This window comes from Lathyrus oleraceus, chromosome 6 (genome assembly GCF_024323335.1).
Source record: "Lathyrus oleraceus cultivar Zhongwan6 chromosome 6, CAAS_Psat_ZW6_1.0, whole genome shotgun sequence".
In the NCBI taxonomy this organism is placed as follows: Eukaryota; Viridiplantae; Streptophyta; class Magnoliopsida; order Fabales; family Fabaceae; genus Lathyrus; species Lathyrus oleraceus.
This window is the reverse complement of record NC_066584.1, coordinates 6,352,813-6,375,122: the sequence shown is the minus strand read 5'-3', so window position 1 is coordinate 6,375,122 and position 22,310 is coordinate 6,352,813. Positions and strand designations below refer to the sequence as shown.

Genomic DNA, 22,310 nt, shown 5'->3' with positions numbered 1-22,310 from the left:
ATATTGGTTGCGACGACCATAATCATTGTCGTTCTTTCTTGGGTTTTATCGATATTTCCCCTTTCCTTTTTAGGAATAAATAAAGTTCGGTGGCGACTCTGTTCAGTCCATCATTGCGAGCGTGTGATTGCGCTTCGCTTTAAAGTCGTGTTCTCATTTTTTGAGGTGCGACACTAGGGTATTATTGTAATTTACGCAAGAGAAACTTATCTCATGTGCAATATATTTTTCGAGAAGTTGTTGTTTGGTTTGTAAGCTTAGCCAAAAGCTTTTGTTTGGTTTGTGAGATTTTTCATGAAAATCTATGTTTGGTTCGTGAGCTTCTCCTGATATAAAAACTCTCATTTGGTTTGTAAGATTGTCTATAAAAAAATTTGTTTAGTTTGTGAGCTTCGACTTGCGTAAAATCTCTCATTTGATTTGTGAGATTGTATGTGAAAATCTTCTTTTGATTCATGAGTTGCGCTTTATGTAACAACTCTCATTTAGTTATGAGATTAACCTGATCTAAAATTTTGTGTTTAGTTTGAAGGATAGTTGGTGTAAAAAATCCAATTTGTTTGTATGAATGTTCATAGGCATAACCTGTGAAAATCTCACATCTATAGTGGCTCTCAAAAATAAAATCTTGAGGAAATGAGTAAACTAAGTGGTTAGACCGAACTTTTATAAATCTTTAGTGCAATTCTATTATGCCTTATCTCTTTTTATTTATGCTATTTTTTTATTTTTGTCGTGCATTCATATCCTCTTCACTATGGTTTTATCTTATTTACTTATTATATTGCTCACTCCGTGTTTAAATTACAAAATTGTTTTTAACAATTTTTTATCAAATCCACCCAAACTCCCTTCTCTCCACTGATGTGTTTGGAGTAATTTGTCCAACACATCAATTCTTGAAAATATAGTTGACAATAACCATTTCAAGCAACGATGTTTGTGTCTTATGTTGATCGACATTCATTAGAGTGGGCACCTCACAACTTCTCAAATTAATAGCTTTACAACTCTTGTTTTTGGCATTATCATAACTGTTCCCACCAATGCCCCCATTGGATTGAGTTATAAATTGCATTGACAATTGACTAATATGTGTCTCAAGATTCTTTATGGGTGTTTTGTTGTTCTCGTTGGAGGTTTCTTAATTCATCTTCATAACCTTAATGTTGGTTTGTGTCATCCTCATGAATTTAAAGTTGTTGCTTTTAGGGTATTCTTGAGGATTTAAGGTTTTGATATTTGTCATTTTAATCGTCATTTTAGTAATTAAGTATTCTCAGCATTAGGTCATTGCACATCTCTTAGAATTGAATACTTCATTAAAATGAAATTTGCAAGCATAAAACAAGCATTTGTTAAAAAATCATCTCAAAATGATTCAAGTCAGAAAGTTTGCGACTTCAATCAAGAAACTTATGCATGCATGATTCAAGTCACATACAAGCTCGACTTAAATAATGAATTTTCATAATTCCCAGAATTTTGGTTCGGGAAGCATGACTCGGGTTAAAAATTGCTTGATTTCAATCTTGATCATGAATTTAAAAATGGATTTTGCCACATGATACGTGATTCGAGTTACAAATTCATCTGACTCAAATCATGGAGAAGCTTGACTTGAATCACATATGTTCTTGACTCGATTCATGGGCTAGTCATGGGCAAGTCTCGACACAAATCAAAATCGTGAAAATTTAAGTTTTCTTATCTTGATTAAAGTCAATCTCTTATGTGGCTCAAATCATTTTGAAATTTCTTGTTCCTTCGGGATCATGTCGAAAAATGTAATGTGATATTTGAATAAGTTGACACTAAAAGTTGTTGAGAATGTAATTCATGGCGTCGAAGCATGTTGTTGTCGAAACACTTAGTTGTCAAAGTGTCAAGGTGTTAGCCTCGACATAAACTTTTACTTAAGATCAATTTTGCAGTGTTAGCATAATTATGTATTTGGACTTTACTTAGGGAGCAAACAAATCCAATCTACAAACAGGGAGTAATCCTTAGCATTGTTCATCAAGATTGTAACGGAGTTCTCCATAAATTTTAGTAAATTTTAAACAAAAATAAGCTCGTTGATATTTTTATAAAACCATTTTGTTTCCTAAGCCTTTTCACAAAAAAAGTAGAAAATTTTGGATCTTTTATCCGTCTTACTTTGAATAAACTTTAATTGTATACTTACTTATTTTTGTTATATTTAACCGTGCACTAACAATTTATTATGTAACAAATTATATTGAATATCAACTTTATTAATCAACTTTATTAATCAACTTTATTAATATGATCTCTCAAAACCTTTATCTCTTAGTTTATTATTCATTATCTTATCTATCCTCTAAACCATTAATGTTTTTGCAAACACAATATTTATATTTAATTCTTGTGTGCATTTTTTCCTATCTCCTGTGTTATATTATTAATTTTAAATATTTTAACAATTTGACGTAGTACATTAAAGTATTTTACATAATTTTTTACAAAAATAACCCCATTTTTCAAGGAAATTCCCAAAATACCTCTGGTTTAAAAAAAATCCCAAACTACCCCGCTTTTAGGAGGAAGCGCCAATTCAATTGGCGATTCCTCTTAAAAATTGAATGGAGGCGCCAATTGGATTGGCTAGGGCATGTTCCCTAGCCAATCCAATTGACGTCTCAGTGTAAAATTCAATTTTTTTGTTATAAATAGATGTGTTGTGTGAGTCATTGTTCCACATCTCATTTAATCATTTGACAATCATGTTTGGTGTTCGTCGTCGATACGGAAATGTGATTTATGCGAGAGACAAACCTCAGATGCTGATGCTCTTCTGGAACATCACTACGTTCGAGCAACTGAAGAGGGAGTTGGTTCGTTGGTTAGATGGGAAAATACCAGAAGGGGGAAAAATTAGAAGTATTGAGAGACTCGATAGTATCTTTGGTTGGGTGCGAATGAAGATTGATAAGGATGCTAGGGAAATGATGTTCGGTCTAGATGATATCAATTTGATAGTTGTAATCAGTTAGAAATATTTCTATTTTCAGTTAGCTTATTTTGTACCGATGTTTGTTGTGAACCTCGTTGTAACAAAAACTTTATGATATATAATGATTGAAGGTTACAGAAATACAATGTTACAAAAAGCTTATGACTCAGATGATGCTCCTCGATTGGGACAATTGTTCTTGTTGTGTCCTGGTTGACGACAGATACTACATAATCTTATCATTTTATCTGTCGAATCCATTTCTGTCCTGATACGTGTGTTGTTTAACCTTCCTTTTTTCTTTCTACGCATCTCGTCGTTGTGCTAAACTATATCACCTTCATATGGAGGCAAGTATTCCTCCATTGGTAGTACCGAGGAGCATTTATTATATACATTCATGACAGTGACGGCCTTGTACACATCAGATAAATGGATGTAAGCGTCTTGACGAGTATATGCGTATGTTGCAATGACATGGGAGCAAGGAATGCGGAAGGCATGGAATTTTCCACAGTCGCACCAACTTCTGTTTAGTCTAACAACATAGGCTAATTTTGGTCTCCCCTCGTTGTGGTCCATTATTTCCTGGACGCTGAAATTTTGCCTATGAAGGTCAAAGACTGTTACAACATGTGTGCTAGCTTTGACGCTCTCCTCTTTCATGACTTTCATGCAACACTCACTGAATACTTGCCCATGCATTAACACCGCACTCCATCTTTCACCTCTGGTTGCGAACATAGAAGCCAACCTATAATAGGTCGATCTTACTAAGGCTGCTATTGGTAGATTTCTAATTCCTTTGAATACCCTGTTCATGCATTCCACAAGGTTTGTTGTCATGTGGCCTCATCGACAACCTCTGTCAAATGCCCTTGTCCACTGCTCTAATGGTATGTTATTTAGCCATCTCCCTGCGTCTTCATTAGACAGTCTAATTTCATCATGATAATATTGAAATGACGACTGAGTTAGAGCATACCCAACATTCACCACCTTCTTGTGAAGATTCTTATCTTTTATTGCACGCATGAAGTTTTGTGTAATATGTCTAATGCAATAGACATGGGTAGAAGGGGGATCATGCCATCCATTGTCATGGTTGTTGTAGGCACTCTCAATGGCAGCATGTCTACCAGAAATCAAACAGAGATTGGCTTGTGGAGCCACATGCATTCTGAGATGTCGAAGAAAGAAACCCCATCCATCAGCGGTTTCACCTTCAACCAGAGCAAAGGCAATGGGAAAGACATTGTTGTTGCCGTCTTGTGCAACCGCCATAAGCAAAGTACCCTTGTATTTGTCGTATAACCAAGTGCTATCATTTTGAATAATAGGTTTGCAGAATGCGAAACCTTTGGTGCATGGGTCAAACGCCCAAAAGAGACGGTGAAAGATTCTATTACCTGTAACACAGGTCCCGTATGGCATCATTGCTGGCAATGTCTCCATAATTTCCACAGTTTCTAGGACATATGTTTTTAGTGCCCATGAAAACCGTGGCAATTATTTGTATGAATCCTCCCAGTTGCCGAACACCTGTTCAACAACCTTTGTCCTCGCAATCCAAGCTTTCTTGTAACTCGGAGTATAATTATATGTTGTTCTGATATGGGATATAATTATACTCACCTTCACTTATGGGTCTTTATTAACCAACGACAGAATGTCTTGACATATCAATACAGCGCTTAGTTTACGGTGATCTTGTTCAACGTTAGTTGCAATGCAACTGTGAGGTGGGTATATTGAAGCGATCTCCCAAGAGTCGTTTTTCTTTTTGTAAGACGCAACCAACCGAAATTTACAAAGGATGTTACGACATTCGATGACATACCGTCTCGAATCAGCGCATTTTACTGTGAAATTAGCAGAGTTGTTCATGTGGGATTTTTTTATAGCTCACACACATTCTTCTTTGGTACGAAACATGTCTCCCACCTTTAATTCACCTTCTGAACGTGGATACGAGTTATAGAAAACACTGTTGGATGTTTTATTGTCATGCAAATCCATCTTTGTCATATGTTGAGGCAGATTATAGACATGACTATGAGGTATTGCCGGTGGTTGATCATCATCTTCAATGTCGTTGTTCAGCATGGGATCAACCTGGATCTCGGTCTCGTCTTCTTCTTCATCAATGACGCCCACTTATGCTTCTGCTTATGGGTTGACGTCATCTGACCATTATGGATCAAACTCATTATATTCATCCTGACTGGTTATTTGAGACTGTTGAGATTATATACATGGTTGAAGAGTAATATACAACTCAATACAGTTGTAGCCTGAATGTTCATGACTAACAAACATGTATTCAACATCTTCATCGTCCCATACCTTAAGCGGGAAAAACTTGCATTGACTGTTCTAAAAAAATATTGGATTTTGATACGTGATCTTTGACACAATATCCGATCCTATACAGGGATCGTATTCCTTTTTTCAAATGCAAGAAAGTTGCATTTCTCTTGATCATAAGTCTAATGGTATTGGTGTTTTGAAAATAAAAACCGTATAACTCAGACTCGTATATTTCATCATTGTAGTGAATGTTGACACTATATTTTGGTGAAGATGACATTGTGCAGATGAAAACTATTTTCTTGCTGCAGATGAATGTGGGTTGAGTCTTGGATGTTGATAGTAAGACACTTAAATAGGTGAGTGATGTGTCTCACATGCAAGCTAGTTCGAAGTGATGTGTCTATTGGTGTAAGCCCTAGAGGCCAATACTTTTGGTACTTGTATCGAATTATTTAAAGGCTTTTTCTTTATTACGTTTGTTTAATAAAGTCCCTAGAATAGCTAGTCCGTTTAATGTATCAAGTGTGACTTGATCATGAGATCACATTAAACATAAGGACATTATTCTTAAAGTATCCATAGTCGAGCTTTATTGTGAAATGGGATAACATTAAAGCATTAAGACTATTATGTATAGAGACTGATGATCACATCTCATGGATCATGGATAAGGAGTTATCAAGTCTTAAACATAGGTATGAATATTAAGAGTAATATTTATACCGGATTGACCCGCTATGAGAATACTATATATAAAGTTATGCAAAGTGTCATAAGTTATTCTCATGGTGATAATGGTGTATACCACTCTTCGACTTGAAACCACTGTGGACCCTAGATGTAGAGTCGAATGCTTTGTTGCTGATCCAATGTTGTCCGTAACTGGATAACCATAAAAACAGTTGATGGGTACTCCACGAAGCATGCTGAGGGACATGAGTGACCTAGATGGAAATTGCCCATCCTGCATAACAGGATAAATGTCTATGGGCCAAATATTGAACTGGACAAGGATGACACGGTCTATGCCTTGTGTTCAATATAGACATAAGGGAAAAAGGGTAATTATGCACATAAGTATTATCACATAAGGATTTGTCAAATCACATGACATTTTTGTGTCTTGGGTAGCAGTGATATGTTGCTAGATAGCGCTCACTATTTATTATGTTAAATACGTGATTTAATATAATTGCCAATGCCGCAAAAACCTACAGGGTCACACACAAAGGACGGATTGATGAGAGATAGAGTAACTAAGGAACACCGTAAGGTACGGTGCCCTTAAGTGAATTATAGAACATCGTAAGGTACGATGTACTTAAGTAGAATATGAAATATGGTAAGGTACCACGTGCTTAAGTGATTTTGGGCATATTATAAGATATGGGCCAAAATACACTTAAGTGGGCTTTTAGCTTGAAGCCCACACAAGTGGTTCTATAAATAGAACCCTTGTGCAGAAGCATTCATTACGGTTGCATTATTTTCGTTCTCTCTCTCTCTCTCTCTCTCTCTCTCTCTCTCTCTCCCCTCTCTCACTCAAAGCCTTCATTCGTACCAGCTAGCACTGAGATCGAAGGAATCCGTTCGTGTGGACTGAGTAGAGATGTTGTCATCGTTCAACGTTCGTGATCGTTCCGTGGATCTGCATCAAAGGTTTTGATCGTCACAAGAGATTTGTACCAAAGGTTTCAATCGTCACAAGAGGTAAATATTCTATCATTGATCATGACCATTCGTAAGGATCTCTAAAGGAGAAAATTTTAATTTCCGCTGTGTTTTGGACCGCAATTCTCCTTCAGTGTCGCATATGCAAGCTAGTCCAAAATGATGTGTCAACCATGCAAGCTACTAAGAAGTGATATGTTCAGCATGCAAGAGAGATGACAGCCACGTGTTAGACATGCAAACACACACTCCAATTGAATTGGCGCCCCCATTCATTCCTTGCACATGGGCGCCACTCCATTTGGCGACACCTTGTCTTGCATGCATGTAAACCTCGAAACCAAGCAATCAGACCTAGGTATGTCATGCATGTCCCTATGGAGGCGCCAATTTGAATGGCGACACCATGTACAAAATGCACATGGGCGTCAATTCAATTGGAGACCATATGCAAACACAACTTTTCATGCTCCAAGCCATTTACCTATAAATACATCCATACCATTAACACTTCTTCCACACCATCACTCACTACTTCTTCTACAATTTCATATGCAACAACTTCTTGTAGTTTCATCTGCACCAACCGCTTTCATCCCCAACAAATGAAGGAGAATTGCGATCCAAGCGCAACGAAAATTAAAAATTTCTCCTTTAGAGATCCTTACGAATGGTCATGATCAGTGATAGAATATTTACCTCTTGTGACGATTGAAACCTTTCGTGCAGATCTCTTGTGACGATCAAAACCTTTGATGCAGATCCACGGAGCGATCACGAACGTTGAACGATGACAACGTCTCTACTCAGTCCACACGAACGGATTCCTTCAATCTCAGTACTAGCTGGTACGAATGAAGGCTTTGAGTGAGTGAGAGAGAGAGAGAGAGAGAGAGAGAGAGAGAGAGAAAACGAAAATAATGCAACCGCAATGAATGCTTCTGCACGAGGGTTCTATTTATAGAACCACTTGTGTGGGCTTCAAGCTAAAAGCCCACTTAAGTGTATTTTGGCCCATATCTTATAATATGCCCAAAATCACTTAAGCCCGTGGTACCTTACCATATTTCGTATTCTACTCAAGTACAACGTACCTTACGATGTTCTATAATTCACTTAAGGGCACCGTACCTTACGGTATTCCTTAGTTACTCTATCTCTCATCAATCCGTCCTTTGTGTGTGATCCTGTAGGTTTTCGTGACGTTGACAATTATATTAAATCACGCATTTAACATAATAAACAGTGAGCGCTATCTAGCAACACATCACTGCTACCCAAGACATGAAAATGTCATGTGATCTGACAAAACCTTCTGTGATAATACTTATATGTATAATTACCCTTTTGCCCTTATGTCTATATTGAACACAAGGCATAGACCGTGTCATCCTTGTCCAATTCAATATTGGGCCCATAGACATTTATCCTATTATGCAGGATGGACAAATTCCATCTAGGTCACTCATGTCCCTCAGCATGCTTCGTGGAGTACCCATCAACTGTCTTTATGGTTATCCAGTTATGGACAACGTTGGATCAACAATAAAGCACTCGACTCTACATCTAGGGTCCATAATGGTTTCAGGTCAAAAAGTGGTATACACCATTATCACCATGAGAATAACTTATGACACTTTGCATAACTTTCTATATAGTATTCTCATAGCGGGTCAATCCGGTATAAATATTACTCCTAATATTCATACCTATGTTTAAGACTTGATAACTCTTTATCCATGATCCATGAGATGTGATCATCAGTCTACAAACATAATAGTCTTAATGCTTTAATGTTATCCCACTTCACAATAAAGCTCGACTACGGATACTTTAAGAATAGTGTCCTTATGTTTAATGTGTTCTCATGATTAAGTCACACTTAATACATTAAACGGACTAGCTATTCTAGGGACTTTATTAAACAAACGTAATAAAGAAAAGCCTTTTATTATTCGATACAAGTACCAAAAGTATTGGCCTCTAGGGCTTACACCAACAATCTCACACTAGCACTAGAGCCAATCAGGCATACCCCTAATGCACATAGATCTAGTATGGCCATCATGCTTCTGCTGCGCAAGATGCTTTGTCAATGGGTCAACGATATTATCAAGTGTAGGTACTCTGTATATTTTCACATCTCCTTTATCTGTTATCTCTCGAATGAGGTGATAACGCCTAAGTATGTGTTTAGATCGTTGGTGAGATCTAGGCTCCTTGGCTTGTGCGATAGCACCATTGTTATCATAATAGAGACCAATGGGATCCACAATGCTAGGGACTATGCCAAGTTCACTAATGAACCTTTTTGATCCAAACAACTTCCTTTGCTACACTTGAGGCAGCAATACACTCGGCCTCGGTTGTAGAATCAGCAACTGTATCTTGCTTTGAACTTTTCAAGCTCACAGCGCCACCATTTCAGCAAAACACATAACCATTGGAATCATTCATATTAAAGCGTCTCAGCACCTTGTTTATGTACTCTGACTTAGGCCAAGCATTTTATGATCTATCTCTATAGATTCTGATTCCTAATATATAGGCTGCTTCACCTAGGTCCTTCGTAGAAAAACATTTCCCCACCCAAGACTTTACTTGTTGCAGGGTAGGGATATCGTTTCCAATAAGTAATATGTCATCTACATATAATACTAGGAATACGATCATGCTCCCACTAACCTTCTTGTAGACACAAGGCTCATCTTCGTTCTTGATGAATCCATATTGTTTTACTGTTTCATCAAAACGAAGATTCCATGAGTAATACATCACCTTGATCAGATATCCATATATCTCAGGTAGGTGACGTATCCTGCCTGACCTACGTTGGTCTTGTTCTACTTGAGCAGGTTGCTCTTACACAACTACTTGTGTTTCTTGCTCCAATTCCTCCATAGGTGTGTCGATGCTTTGTGATTCTTAAATTTCTTCAAGCTCTACTTTCCTCCCACTGGTTCCTTTGGAAATAAAAATCCTTTTCTAGGAAAACTCCAGTTCGAGCGACAAACACTTTGCCCTCAGAAGGATTGTAGAAGTAATACCCTATTGTTTCTTTAGGATACCCCACAAATAAGCATTTGTCAGATTTGGGCTCAAGCTTAGTTGAAATTTATCGTTTCACATAAATCTCGCAACCCCAAATCTTCATGCAAGACATATATGGTTTCTTACCACTCCATATCTCATATGGTGTCTTCTCAACCTTTTTGGATGGAACACGGTTAAGTGTGTAAGCTGCTGTCAATAGTACATGTCCCCAAAAGGAGTTTGGAAGATCGGCGTGACTCATCATGGATCGGACCATGTCTAACAGGGTTCGATTTCTTCTCTCAGATACACCATTCCAGTGGGGTGTTCCAGGAGGAGTAAGTTGGGATAGGATCCCACACTCTTTCAGATGGTCATCAAACTCTAGGCTTAAATACTTACCACCTCGATCTGATCGAAGAGTTTAATATTCTTACCTAGTTGGTTTTAACTCGTTAGGTTTCACCCTTTTAGTATTAATGTTATTAATAGGCATTTCGAGATCAAGGACATATAGTCCATTGCCCATTTGTGCAGTAGCATATAATATATCATTTAAATAAATTGAGCAACAATTGTTCTTTATTATAAATGAAAAACCAAACTTGTCCAAACAAGAAATGGAAATAATATTCCTGCTAATTGCAGGTACATAATAACAGTTCTCTAACTGAATTATAAAACCACTAGGTAAAGTCAATACATAAGATCCTACGGCTAAAGTAGCAACCTTTGCTCCATTGCTAACTCGTAGGTCAACTTCACCTTTTGTCAAATCTCTACTCCTTTTCAGCCCCTGCACATTTGTACAAATGTGAGAACCGCATCCAGTATCTAATACCCATGATGCCGAAGTAGAAAAATTTATTTTAATAACAAAAATACCTGAAGTTAAAGTCTCTACTCCATTCTTCGTATCTTCCAGGTACTTTGGGCAGTTTCTCTTCCAGTGACCGGTCTTACCGCAATGGAAGCAGGTGTCTGCCTTTGCTATGCCTCCACTAGGCTTCAAAGCAGCAACAGTGGGTCTGGGTTTGGCAACTTCCTTGCCTTTCCCTTTATCACCCTGCTTGGTGGGCCTTTTGTTTTGTCTCTTTCCATTTCCGATCATCAGAATGAACTTCCCTTTTGTCTTCAGATTCTGCTCAGTTGTTCTTAACATGGCGAGCAGTTCAGGAAGAGATTTGTTCATATCAATCATATTGAAATTTAGGACAAATTGACTGAAACTATCTGGCAACGATTGCAAGATCAAACCAGTCGCAAGTTCCTTTTCGAGGGGAAAACCCAATCTCTCAAGGTTTTCTACATACCCAATCATCTTGAGTACATGGGGACCTACAAGGGCTCCCTCAGCTAACTTGCATTGAAAAAGGGCTTTTGAAACTTCAAACCTCTCATGCCTAGCTTGCTCTTGATAGAGCATCTTCAGGTGTTCGATCATATCAAACGCTGACATGTTCTCATGTTGCTTTTGCAATTCTGAGTTCATGGTAGCTAGCATGAGACAAGCAGTTTCATTGGCATCATCGACATGCTTCTTATAAGCATCTCTTTCTGCCTTAGGTGCAGAACTAGGAGGTTCCTCTTCAGGAACAGGTGTCTCTAAGACATACAACTTTTTATCATGTTTGAGGATAATCCTCAGGTTTCGGTGCCAATCCAGAAAATTTGTCCCAGATAATTTTTCTTTATCAAGGATTGATCGCAAGATGTTGTTAGAGGTGTTTGCTGTCATGGTTATCTACATAAGGATTAAGAAAATATAAGTATCATTGATATATTTAATTAGGCCTTTAATCAAATATGCTCCCACTATTTTATTCAAAATAAATGACCCTTATCATTTGTTTCGGAAAATCCCGTTGGAAGATTTTCTAGTGGGTCGAGATCCATATTTCACTTCGTTCTAAGTCCGCGTAGGCGGATTACACAAAACTAGGTTATTTAGGTAGGAACTCCTTCCAATTGTATCTCATACAACTCTCGAAAATTTCAGTTGAGTGAATAACTCCTTATTCCAATCCATCATATGGATTATTCCCAACTCTTGCTTCTAAACATATACAATAAAATTATAATTAAGTTTGACTCATCGTTTTAGCAGTTGGATATTACAATTATCCCATCGCACCTTAACTAATACAAAACATGCACCTCGCGTAGGTGAAACCTACATTATTCGATACCAGTCTTGATGAGTGCTAAAACTTGGAAAGCAAACATATATAATATTCTCATAATTTGTTTAGTTAAGTTTGACCCATTGTTTTAACAGTTGGATATTACAATTATCTCATCGCACCTTACTAATATATAGATCATGCACCTCGCGTAGGCGAAACCTACATTATCCGATATTAGTCTTGATGAGTGTTAAAACTTGGAAAGCATAAAATTAATATTTAATTTGAGGGAATTGCAATTGTTCTGATCTCACCGGCTTATTTATCATATAAATCGTCTCTCACATGCATCAACATATATTCACATGCATCAACATACATACACATGCATCAACATACATAATGAAACAGTTATGGCCCCTAGCGCAATTGTTCTCCCAAGTCAATGAGAGAACCTAAGTTAACATAATAACGATCTAAGCTTTTCCAAGCAAGATCTTCAAGGTTGTCCTCCTTTGATATTGAATTCTTCTCTAAGCTTCTCCAAGCAAGATCTTCAAGGTTGTTCTCCTTTGATATTGAATTCCTCTCTTTCTTCATAACATTGTCTTCTTTTCTTTCTTCATAACATTACATTACAGAAGAAACTCGTTTTACATACGAGGGATTGAGATGAGAAAAGAAGTTACATTAAGAGATTAAAAGGAGAGGCACGACACGCAGGTCGTATTTAAAAACCCAAAACAAAATAAAGGACAACTAAGGCCATAACTGATCACCACAAGGCAATAATAACAAACACATTATTATTATTATTATTATTATTATTATTATTATTATTATTATTAATTTTTAATTACTTTAATTAATTAAAACCAAATTAAATTTCGGCGACCGATCATACTACCAAATTTTTTAATGAATAATTCATTTGAAATGGACATCGTTTTGCATCAACACAACTCTTGCGCAGTCACAAAACAGAAACCCCAAGAATTCTGACTCTGTGAGTGTGACGACTGTCACCAAGCCCATGACGAACGTCATGCCCAGCTTGTCACGACCGTCACAGGCCCATGACGAACGTCATGCGGCCAAAAACAGAAATGCCTAGAATTCTGGATTTGTGAATGTGACGACCGTCACAAAGCACGTGACGACCGTCACGTCCAGCATGTTACGATCGTCACAAGTCCATGACGACCGTCACGTCCAACTTGTTACGATCGTCACAAGTCCATGGCGATCGTCACGCGGCCAAAATAATAGAACTTTGAAACAGTCAACACACGTGTTCCAAAAGGCCCTAAATTCACAACTCTTTGACGGCACAACCCTTGCGCCCTCACCAACCCTAATGCGCCAATTTCAGACCGTTAAACACACATCGATTGTTGATTCAGTATGATTGATCAACAGGTCATTGCTTCACCATACTAATGTCGGATTCCGAAGCAAATGACCATTGATCGCTCAAAGGAAAACAACCATTTAGTGTTTGAATGAACGAAACAGAAACAGTATATCATATATACCGTACTTTGCATTAGGATTACTTATATCATATATAAGTTGATCGGTCTCAATTGCATAACCTATGGACGATCGATGTATCGCTGCTTCACCATACTAATGTCGGTTCCGAAGCATAGTCAACATCAATCATCCAACTCGTACACTCATGATGCCAAATTTAATTACCCGTTTAATTAATTGATTCATTATGTCTTTTAATCATATTAATACAGAAATTAAACAGCTATCTGATTCATGGTTTCATAAGTGGCTCTGATACCACTGAAGGAGAATTGCGATCCAAAGCGCAGCGGAAATTAAAATTGTCTCCTTTAGAGATCCTTACGAATGGTCATGATCAGTGATAGAATATTTACCTCTTGTGACGATTGAAACCTTTCGTGCAGATCTCTTGTGACGATCAAAACCTTTGATGCAGATCCACGAAGCGATCACGAACGTTGAACGATGACAACGTCTCTACTCAGTCCACACGAACGGATTCCTTCAATCTCAGTGCTAGCCGGTACGAATGAAGGCTTTGAGTGAGAGAGAGAGAAAACGAAAATAATGTAACCGCAATGAATGCTTCTGCACAAGGGTTCTATTTATAGAACCACTTGTGTGGGCTTCAAGCTAAAAGCCCACTTAAGTGTATTTTGCCCCATATCTTATAATATGCCCAAAATCACTTAAGCCAATGGTACCTTACCATATTTCGTATTCTACTCAAGTACACCATACCTTACGATGTTCTATAATTCACTTAAGGGCACCGTACCTTACGGTGTTCCTTAGTTACTCTATCTCTCATCAATCCTTCCTTTGTGTGTGATCCTGTAGGTTTTCGTGACGTTGGCAATTATATTAAATCACGCATTTAACGTAATAAACAGTGAGCGGTATCTAGCAACACATCACTGCTACCCAAGACACGAAAATGTCATGTGATCTGACAAAACCTTATGTGATAATACTTATGTGTATAATTACCCTTTTACCCTTATGTCTATATTGAACACAAGGCATAGACCGTGTCATCCTTGTCCAGTTCAATATTGGGCCCATAGACATTTATCTTGTTATGCAGGATGGGCAAATTCCATCTAGGTCACTCATGTCCCTCAGCATGCTTCGGGGAGTACCCATCAACTGTCTTTATGGTTATCCAGTTACGGACAACGTTGGATCAACAATAAAGCACTCGACTTTACATCTAGGGTCCATAATGGTTTCAGGTCGAAGAGTGGTATACACCATTATCACCATGAGAATAACTTATGACACTTTGCATAACTTTCTATATAGTATTCTCATAGCGGGTCAATCCGGTATAAATATTACTCCTAATATTCATACCTATGTTTAAGACTTGATAACTCTTTATCCATGATCCATGAGATGTGATCATCAGTCTACAAACATAATAGTCTTAATGCTTTAATGTTATCCCACTTCACAATAAAGCTCGACTACGGATACTTTAAGAATAATGTCCTTATGTTTAATGTGTTATCATGATTAAGTCACACTTAATACATTAAACGGACTAGCTATTCTAGGGACTTTATTAAACAAACGTAATAAAGAAAAGCCTTTTATTATTCGATACAAGTACTAAAAGTATTGGCCTCTAGGGCTTACACCAACAACAAAATGTTTATCCTCACAATGGGCAAATCGCATAGAGGAACGGTTGCAAACATATCAACTTATGTAAGCGTTTTCTTCTTTTGTTATTTATTTTAATAGAGTCCCTTTTAATAACATACCAACTTAGTAAAAAAATTGTTCTTTCTTTTATTGGATGTTGCAAGGTTTCAGACTAGGGTCCACGAATATGTGCATATGGACCAGATGATTCAACCTTATGTTGAACTCGTCAGTTTTTGTCATATAAGCAAGATTTTGTCTTGGTCGGTAGATAACAAATTCATTCTTGCTTTATGCGAAAGATGGCATCCAGAGACACACATATTTTGGTTCCCAACCGGTGAGTGTACCGTGACGTTAGAAGACGTCTACATGCTTTTGGGGCTGCCCATTGAAGGTAAGGCTATTAATGGTAAAACCAACTATGCAAATTCAATTTGCATGGACCTCTTGGAGACTGATTTGTTAGATGATAACTCAAGAGGTCAAGGTATACTCCTTTCATGCCTTAAGTCATACTATAACAACTTATACTTAGATGAGCATTCTACCGAAGATGCTCGAATAGTAAAAACTAGGTGTTACATTATACTTTTAATTGGTTCTTTTTTATTTCCCGAATATAGTGGTTATAACATGCATATTATGTATTTACCTTTACTTAGACATGTAGATAGAATAGGAAGTTACAGTTGGGGATTTACTTGTCTAGCCTATCTCTATAGCTTCTTGTGCAAAAACTCACACAAAGATACATCTACATTTTCTGGATGTGCTATTTTGCTCCAAGCACGGGGCTGGTCAAGACTACCGTCCCTAGCACCCATCAACAACAACCCTTTCACTTACTCGTATGCACAAAAGTAAGTTGTTTAAATTGCTATATATTTACTTACTTCTTTAAAGATTATTATCTCTAACTAATATTTTTACCTTTTTGGTGTAAATGGTCTACACGTGGTATGAGTTATAACAGATGTCCTAGACACTGTATTACTCAGTATCGCAATCTATTGGATCACCTTCGACCGACAGAAGTAAGTATAATAACCTCATTATTTTGTTATAATTTGTTAACTTCTTCTACCTAGATTATAATCCTATTTTCTTTCATATTTCAGTTCATTTGACGTCTATACCTTAATTTGGATCATGACCATGAGGTTAACGCCGAAGACGCGGCCGTATGGACTGCATGCACACCGATAATACGATTCACAACTGTGGAGATGCACAACAGTGATCGTGTGAAGTTGCTGTTCATCGCCGAGGATATGTATTTGTACGACCCACGCCAGCAAACTTACACACCTGACACCTTAACATTAAACCCCCGACAATATTGTCAGACCGGATACACACAACCCACTGTCCGTCAAACGTTTAGTTCAACAAACACACAAACATACAACCAAAACATGTCATACACCCAACCCTAATACCAAGAGAATACCCCATACCACCACCAAGAAATTGACCATCAACCTGAGACCCAACATCGCTTCGCACCCACCACATCACCCTACCAAAGCTGCCTTAGCCAGAATACCCAACAATCATTCAACACCAACCGCCCCTCCTCCTACCATAGCCAAGAAGCCCAAACCTCACAAAACCAAAACCTCCAACAATCCTATCTATACCAAACACCCCAACAACCTTTCCAACCTTTCCTTGACGCATCATTCTAGGGGTGTTCAAAATCAAACCAACCCAATAGAGAACCACAAACCAAACTAAACCAAACCGAAACCGCAAAAAACCGCATTTGGTTCGGATTCATTTGGGTCATTTTTTAATAAAACCGCACGGTTTGGTTTGGTTTGCGGTTTGTATTTTGCAAACCGAACTAAACCAAACCAAACCGCATTATGTTACAACCCAAATTTTACTTATCCCACATCCAACCAAAACATCAAACCTAGTATGTCTTAACCTTACAATTACAAACGATTTTCTCTTACTCATGCTTAGGGTTTCAATTTCAACCTTCTTAAATCTCTCGTAGTAGTATCACACATTCTTCTCGTCTTCTTTTTCATGTAGGTTTCGCCTATTCTACTCAAATAAGTCATCTCTTATGTTCTTTCTTTTTCATCTTTTATGCTACTATTTTCTCTTTTAATTATATTTTTATCGCACCTTTCTTCTCAATCTCGCATCTCTTATGTTCTTTTTTTCATCTTCACTAATCTCTCATCTCATATGTTTTTTATGTTTTATTATAATGTCTTCGATATTATTTTATGCTACTATTTATATATATTTTTTATTCTCCTTTTGTCTAATCTATTTTTTTGTATATTGAATGAAACATTTTTGTCTAAATATGATGAGTTTTGATGTTATTTAGTCATGTATGAATGACTAAATATAAAGTTATGTTGTTCTCTATAGGTGTATGTATGGCACAATAAAAATATTATAAAAAACCGAACCAACCGAACCAACCCAAACCGCATTGGTTTGATTTGGTTTTATTTCTAAAAGTCAACCGAACCAAACCAAACCGCATGCTTTTTTCTCTTGCGGTTTGGATGATTTTTATTGCCAAAACCGCACCGCGAACACCCCTACATCATTCACACCCATGTCTCCCTTCAACCGTCCCGGTAGCCCACCAATGAGTCAACCACAACCCAACTACTCTGGCATGGGTAATGAACTCAACTACGGCAGTACACCCTCGATGCATACTGAAGACTATGCCGACTTGTCTGACTATCTCAACAGGCCATCTCTTGTAGTTGGTAGTGACGCTCCTGGTCCCTCAGATGCTCAAATACAAGTAGTGAATCATCAACATGGGTTAGGGCCACGGGTTAGGGTAGATAGGGGATGTGGGACCGGAGGTCGGTTAGGTGATCCCGGTCATTACCATTAGGCTTTTTTGTGTAAACGGAAAATTTTATTAATATCAATTGGTCTTATTTCAAAATTATGTATGACGTAGACCATTTAGCCAAAAAAATGCATTTTACACTGAGGTGGCAATCCAATTGGTGCCTCCTCTCAAATAATACACAGGGGCGCCAATTGAATTGACTAGGGTAATTGACGCCTCCATTCAATGTTTATGAGGAGTCACCGATTGAATTGGTGTCTCCTTCTAAAAGTGAGGTAGTTTGAGATTTTGTTTGAAACCAGAAGTATTTTGAGAATTTCCTTTAAAAATTGAATTATTTTTGTAAAAGATTCTATTTTACATGGCGAATTTTTTTTTTTTTTTTTTTTTTTTACTTTTAAAAGTAATTAAAAAATAAAAATAAAACCTATAAAAACACCGAGTCAAAGAAACCGATTTTAAGGGAATTGTAGGTTTGAACGACACCGTCTAGTGTAGGTTTGAACGACACCTTAAGCTTATAAAACGGCAGATATTCAGCAAAACAAGAACGGCGCCCGAAAAGCCCAAACCCTAATCTCCTCTCAACCATTATTTATATGGTTGGCTTCAGCCGTAACAATCACACTCATAGCACCCTAGCTCTCAAGAGTTAGTTTCATTCCTATCTTTCGCATCATTATTTTCTTTCAGATCTTCTTTCATTTCGATTTTATTAGAATCTCTTGTTTATTTAATTTGATTCAGTGCATCTGTTTAACCACTCTATCTGTTTCTGATTTGTACAACAGTGAGTGATTAAACTCATGCACAGATACATAATTGTTCAATCACCAATTTGCTTCACAAAATTTTCCAAGTTCGTTTAGGTCAAAACGATTAACGAAATCAAACTCTAATACCTTTTTTCCTCTGATATTTTGCATATTATGAATGGAAATGTAAATGGCAAATGATGATTAAAATAAACGCTTATTGATATACTGATATAACAATTGTTGACAAATTACATATCTGATGCCATTTTCATTTTCCCCCAATTATTTTTCTCTTTCATTTTTGTTCTGTTATTATTTGTTCGGATCTCGCTCTATTTCTTAGGGTTTGCAAATGATGTTAAAAATGACTTATGCTTAACACTGATTTTAATCTGTGAAGATAAAAACTCCGCTTATTATCTGATGCAACCCTATCTTAGCTTTTTTTTCGATTTGTGTTTTGTTAATTTGTATGAATTATTTGTTTATTTGAATGGTTGTGATTGATTAATCTATGATGACGAAAAGCAGACGGGCGGACTGAATTGATGCCTTGTTGATTGTCTGCCACTTCCAGCAATGGAATGTCACTGAGATTCATATCAATGGTAGAATTTTTAATTTTTTATATCGTAGTTTTATGTGTGTTAAATCTGCTGTGATGATTTTGCATCAATATGTCTGGACATATGAATTTTTTTTCTGATTATTTGCTATTTTCTGAGCAGTTTTATAGTATCTTTGTTTAGATTTATCTTTTTTTTTGTATAATATTTTTACAGAATTGTTATTTTGATTGGTCAAATGATGAATCTTCAAAATATTGAGGACTCAAACATTGATTTGAGTGCAGTGAATATTTTATTTGAATAGGAAGATCTGATGCCAAAATATTAACATTCTTTTGTTATTAAATTTGTTAGTTTATCAAGATAGCCTGTGATGCATACTTTAATTATGGTTCTGAAATGCATATCTTGCGTTTGATGAAAATTTTGTACTAGGACGGTCTGAGGCTATCAGAATTCGTTTACATTGAAATCTTTCTTTTTTTTCGGTAGTTTAACTTTTTTATAAAATGAATGTTAGTATTGTAAATTGTTTAAAAAAACAATAATGTGGATGATGAGAATATAAATTAACAGTTATCCCTGTCTGATACTGCGATGCAGGTGCTGAAATTTTGTTATCTGACATATTAGCTTTTTAAAATTGTAAGTATTGAATTGTTTTGAACCATGTTTTGAAAGACATATTAGCTTTTTAAAATTTTAACTATTGAATTGTTTTGAACCATGTTTTGAAAATGTCTTCCTCTTTTGCCACATATGTTACTTCGAAGTTATATGGAACCAAGTGATCTGGGGTTATTTATCCCCAACCATGATGCGGACCGTAAAAGCGAAAAAGCTTCTGGGGATATTTTGGTTTCTGATGGTTTATATTTCAGTTTAGTTTTAACTTTGCAAACTGCCTAAGATTTGTCTTATATTTCATTTTTTTTCATGTATGATATGTTTCAAGCTTAAATTTTTAGATAATGGTTGCATAGTCATATATGATATTATTTTTGCAAAAATAATCAATGGTTTTTGCAAAAATGAACTATGGTATACATCTCTGCATTTATTTAGAAGGAGGACATCTGAAATCCTCTTTATCCAAAATCCATGGAGAGTTTTAAAAGGAGGACATCTGATATCCATCTTAACCAACACGATTATTATTAAATACTTACGAATAATGTATTACTTAATTATAAAGGCACAAAATAGTATATTGAAGATGCATTAAATAGTAAAAATAATGATTATGTGCAAGTTTAGGCATCTCGGAGTATTCTCAGACATTATTAAAACAAGTGGTTATGTCTGCACAATGAGGAAAACTACAACCTAACATGGAATGGCCGTATCACATACTCCGGAAGATCCTGATCGCCTCTAAAGGCAATATTTTGTATGTTAAATTTCATGTAGAAGATCCTGATCGTCTATAAAGGCAATATTTTGTATGTTAGATTTCATGGCGAAGATCTTCGACGCCTCTTAAAGCAATATTTTATATGTTGGACTTCATGCAAAATATCTTGGTTGTCTCTTAAGATAGTATTTTGTATGTTAGACTTCGTGACAAAGATCTTTGTCTTCTCTTAAGGCAATATTGTGTATGTTGGACTTCATGACAAAGACCCTCGCCATCTTTTAAGGTAATATTTTGCATGTTGGACATGACGAAGATCCTTATCGTCTCTTAAGGTAATAATTTGTATATTGGACTTTGTAGTGGAGATCATTGTCATCCTTCAGGGAAACAGGGTTGAACTAGCTAACTTCCTGCATGAATGACTTAGAGTTTCCTCACGTGAGACCGTAATATATATATATATATATATATATATATATATATATATCTATATCGCCTAAGAGGGTGTGTTAGAAGTCTAATATGAGAGACTTATTCTTAAATCTTATCTGATGGTCTTATAATCTTATTAGCCAGGTTCTACATAACTTTGCATGGGGCTGAGGTATCCCAGATTATCTAACTTCCTGCCATAGAGACTTAGAGTTTTCTCATGCGGGACCAAAAGGAACCATTAAGAAATATTTATAAGGCACTTATGTAATTGATTAGAGAAAGGCATAAAGCTTCCTAATGACTTGAGAATGCTTTTATCCAATTAAGACATTATTCTTTGTAGGATTTTTTTTTTCGGGGAATAAGTGTTTCATTTTTATGAAGCACATAATAGATGAGATCTAATGCATAATTGACTATGAGCACTAAAAAATCTATGTATATATTTCCTTTTTGATCATATTCCATTTTCCATAATGTATGGAGCAAACTCCATGTTACTTGTAGATATTGACACATCCTTGTGGCGACGCTCCTAGTTTGATCCAGAGGTAAACGTGGAGAAATTCGAATGTGCAACAGACATTGTCAATGAATTAAGAGAAGTCACTTATGTCTGAGAATTCTCCACCAAGTAAAGATCTCCATCAGGTACAACTCAAAAGTCAAGCCAATGGGAGATGCAAAAGGGAAATCTTTTCTTAAAACAAATGTTTATGTCCGCACAACAAGGAAAACTACAACCCAACATGGAATGACCATATCACATATTCCAGAAGCTCCCTCATAAGACATACAAGTTGCAGGAACTGGACAGACAAATTCTGCCCAAAAAAGTTTCCATCTTTAGTATTATTACAACTAAGATTATTTGTAATTTTTTAAGAAATATAAGTATTTATCTACGAACGATTATCTGAATATTTATGATCAAAGAAGATATTTTCAAATATTTTGTATGCTAGACTCCATGGAGAGAAGATCCTTGTCGCATATTAAGGTAATGTTTTGTATGCTAGACTTCACCTCAAAAATCCTTATCGCTTAAGGTAATATTT

The 22,310-nt window shown here is 36.5% G+C and overlaps 1 long non-coding RNA gene and 3 other non-coding genes across 4 annotated transcripts; all 4 read left to right on the top strand.

Moving 5' to 3' along the window:
- Positions 1-18,612: 18,612 nt before the first annotated feature.
- Positions 18,613-21,131, top strand: LOC127096698 (uncharacterized). The gene is made up of 2 exons (XR_007792770.1): positions 18,613-18,784; positions 19,423-21,131. It is a non-coding gene; the product is annotated as an uncharacterized LOC127096698 (long non-coding RNA).
- LOC127099468 (small nucleolar RNA R16) lies at positions 19,236-19,322 on the top strand. The gene has a single exon (XR_007793965.1). It is a non-coding gene; the product is annotated as a small nucleolar RNA R16 (small nucleolar RNA).
- Positions 19,700-19,777, top strand: LOC127099496 (small nucleolar RNA snoR64a). Its single transcript, XR_007793991.1, has one exon. It is a non-coding gene; the product is annotated as a small nucleolar RNA snoR64a (small nucleolar RNA).
- LOC127099465 (small nucleolar RNA R38) lies at positions 20,006-20,092 on the top strand. Its single transcript, XR_007793962.1, has one exon. It is a non-coding gene; the product is annotated as a small nucleolar RNA R38 (small nucleolar RNA).
- Positions 21,132-22,310: the final 1,179 nt, after the last annotated feature.